Source organism: Microtus pennsylvanicus, chromosome 3 (assembly GCF_037038515.1).
Source record: "Microtus pennsylvanicus isolate mMicPen1 chromosome 3, mMicPen1.hap1, whole genome shotgun sequence".
In the NCBI taxonomy this organism is placed as follows: Eukaryota; Metazoa; Chordata; class Mammalia; order Rodentia; family Cricetidae; genus Microtus; species Microtus pennsylvanicus.
Window position 1 is genome coordinate 82,890,244 of NC_134581.1, and position 3,631 is coordinate 82,893,874.

General features: G+C 36.9%; 1 pseudogene; it reads right to left on the minus strand.

The window, feature by feature from the left end:
- Positions 1-1,610: 1,610 nt before the first annotated feature.
- On the minus strand, positions 1,611-2,525 carry LOC142847188 (olfactory receptor 8C8-like; annotated as a pseudogene).
- Positions 2,526-3,631: the final 1,106 nt, after the last annotated feature.

A 3,631-nucleotide genomic window follows, 5' to 3' on the forward strand; every position in this document is an offset into this window, starting at 1 on the left:
CCTCCTCCCACCCTTCTCCCACTCCCCCCACTCCTCTCCCCCTCCCTCTCCAGTCCAAAGAGCAGTCAGGGTTCCCTGCCCTGTGGTAAGTCCTAGGTCCTCCCCTCTCTGTCCATATCTAGGAAGGTGGACATCCAAACTTGTTAGGCTCCCACAAAGCCAGCACATTAATTAGGATCAAAACCCCTTGCCATTGTCCTTGGCTTCTCATCAGCCCTCATTGTTCGCCATGTTCAGAGAGTCCAGTTTTAACCCACGCTTTTTTAGTCACAGTCCAGTTGGCCTTGGTGAGCTCCCAGTAGATCAGCTCCACTGTCTCAGAGGGTGGGTGCACCCTTCGTGGTCCCGACTTCTTTGCTCATGCTCTCCCTCCTTCTGCTCCTCATTGGGACCTTGGGATCTCAGTCCAGTGCTCCAGTGTGGGTCTCTGTCTCTATCTCCATCCATCACCAGATGACGGTTCTATGGTGATATGCAAGATATTCGTCAGTATTGCTATAGGCTAGGGTCATTTCAGGTTCCCTATCCCCAGCTGCCCAAGGAACTAACTGGGGACCTCGGCTTGGGCACCTGGGAGCCACTTTAGGTTCAAATCTCTTGCCAACCCTAAGGTGGCTCCCTTAACTAAGATTTGTGCTTCCGTGCTCCCCTATCCAACCTTAATATGAATCCTATATGTTAGGTATAGGGGTTTTGCAGAGAAATTCCTTCTTTATATTAAAAAAATCTAATTTATGATATTAAGTGTGTAACAAGTTCTAACCTGTCTGTGTCTATTTTTTCATTTCAAAATAAAAGCAACAAAGTAGTGTCATGTATTTAAGAGACTTATGAAAAATTCCTTAGAACAGTGTCTAGCATATAATAATTCAATAGGTATGGTAATTACTGTTGGTAATATCAGTGTTATATGAAAATATGTTTTATTTACTCAGTAAAGCTCCAATTTTAATTGCATGAATTCTTTTCACTATGTGATCTTTGGATAAATGTCAAAAATAAAAGGTAAAAGTGAATGTGATAAAATATTTACAAAGAAACTGGTGATATATAATATAAAAAATTACGGAAATTTTTACTATTACATAACCTCTTATCTATGTTAATTATATATAGAAAATAAGTCTATCAAATAAGAAAATGAATATATAAAATTCCTTCAAAATCAAGAAATTAATTATTTTGAGATAAAGAATAGTAGTCAATAGATTTTCTAAGATAGAAAAGGTACCTAAGAAACAGTAGTAGGTAGTGTTGTCTTACACAGAAAAAGTTAACAGAACAAGGTCTTAAAGTGATATGGAAAATGTACACTCTCTTGGATACAAATGAATCAGAGGATACGTCTAAACATAGACTAGTAGCATACAGGGGAAAGACAAATGATACTGTAGAAAACTTAATAATACTATAGTAACAGGACAAAAAGTAAAATAAATAAATAGGTATACAGATAGAGAACTAGATAGATAAATAGATAGATAGATAGATAGATAGATAGATAGATAGATAGATAGATAGGTAATATTTAATGAAAAGACAAAAAAATGAGAGTGAAACAGCAGACAAGTATAATAGGATCAGATCTAAGAGAAACATTCCTAGATAAATCAGCTTGTGATTTTCTTCATGGTTCTCTTCACAGCAAGTTTGACATTCTTGTTTCTGAGGATTCAGCATGGGCACCAAAAAGGTATAAAAGACTGAAAAAACTTTTCCCTGGCCCACAGTTTCAGCAGATGATGGCTTGACATAAGCAAGCAGCCCAGATCCATAGAAGAGACTAACAGTTATGATGTGAGACCCATAGGTTCCCTTGGCTTTGGACCAACCTTTACCTGATGACATTTGAATGATATTGGGAAGGATCATAGCATATGAGACTAAGATAATGAGGCTAGAGAAAGTGATAACTCTACCCACTGCAATGAAGTTCACAAGTTCATTGACATAGGTGCTACTGCAGGAGAGCTGGAGAAGTGGGAAGATGTCACACATGTAGTGGTTGATGATGTTAGAATCACAAAACCTGAGCCTGACCATACACCCTGTGTGAGCTGTGGCCCCAGTAAACTCCATTAAGTAAGAACCAAATATTAGTGCAAAACCTATTTCAGGTGACATAATAACCTTGTACAGTAGTAGCTGGCAAATGGCTACATAGCGATCATAGGCCATGACTGTCAACACATAGCTTTCTGAGCTCACAAAACAACACAAGAAAAACAGCTAAGTCATGCATTCTCTGAAACAAAATGCATCAACATTTTGGGGGTAAAGACAAATGAATAACAGAAATCAGTGAAGGAGAGATTGAAGATAAAATAGTACATGGGAGTGTGGAGGTTTGAGTTCAAGAATATGAGACTCATTAAGCTCAAGTTTCCCATCACAGTGGCTGTGTAGTTCAACAAGAACAGAGCAAATAAGGGCAACTGGAGCTCAAGTTGTTCTATCAGGCCCATAAGAATGAACTCTGACACTGACGAGTCATTTTCCATAATAATTTGCTTCATATTTGGCACCTGTAAGAATGTTTACAAATGAACTTACGCATGATTTAGTGATTTACAAGCATGAGTTGAGAGAACAAATAGACAGACCTCCAAGAATAAAACCTGTTCATGTTGATTCCTAAGTAACCCTATTTCTTTCCTCTACCCATAATATGGACCCACAAAAGGTGTCAACAGAATTCCAGTGAGTTGGAATATAATTTCTTCCCATCCCTGGTTTTTATTAATAATAATGGTTGAAAAGATTAATACATACAATGCTTCTTTCAAACCCAAGATTTATGAAGCTCTGAATTTCAAGGAAAATTGTTAAGACAAAAATTCAATGTTCACTATTGGTCATCTAGAAACATTCTTGCTCTGGCAGAGTTCTCAGTAACTTCCTTCTCACTATTCTAGGAAAGTCAAAGCTGATAATAAAATGTTTGATCACAACCAGTACAGATAATGGGTCAGTTGCTCAAAGAGATCCCTTGTGAAATCCCTTCTGCAGAAGACATTTCTGTAGAAGGTTCTTTCTACACACTCAAAATAAAACAGCATATGTCTACAAAACACTACCTCACTCACTCAAATAAAAATATGAAGGTCTAGGTATATGAGAAAAATGTTATAAGTACAGAAAAGTATTCTCTATCATATTCTCTGTGTGCTATGTGGCCCTTGAGGATAAAAATTACTGAGTTGATGTTTACATCAAATGCTTGTAAAACTAATGTGGCTCTTTTGAGATTCAAAGTCCTAGTCAGTTTATAATTTTACACCAGGGAGTATCTAGTTCCCTGGGTATATTGTCACTGGTTCCCTTTGTCATTCTCATTATCCTCTACACAACTCTACAAACAAATCTTAGAGAACTGGTCACTTGCTAATTGCAGATTGGACCAATAAACAGTATTCCACGGGTTTAAAACTCTTCAAGATAGATAAATAGATAGACAGAAAGACAGAAATTATAGATAGATTAAACTCTACTGATAAATTAAGGGTGTGGAAACAGGAATTCAAGTAACATAAGATTATATCTATTCCTCTTCATTTTTTATCAGTGCATATGTAGATTTAAAGACACGTGTTTACATATAATTATATCAGCATATTCTTATAATTATATC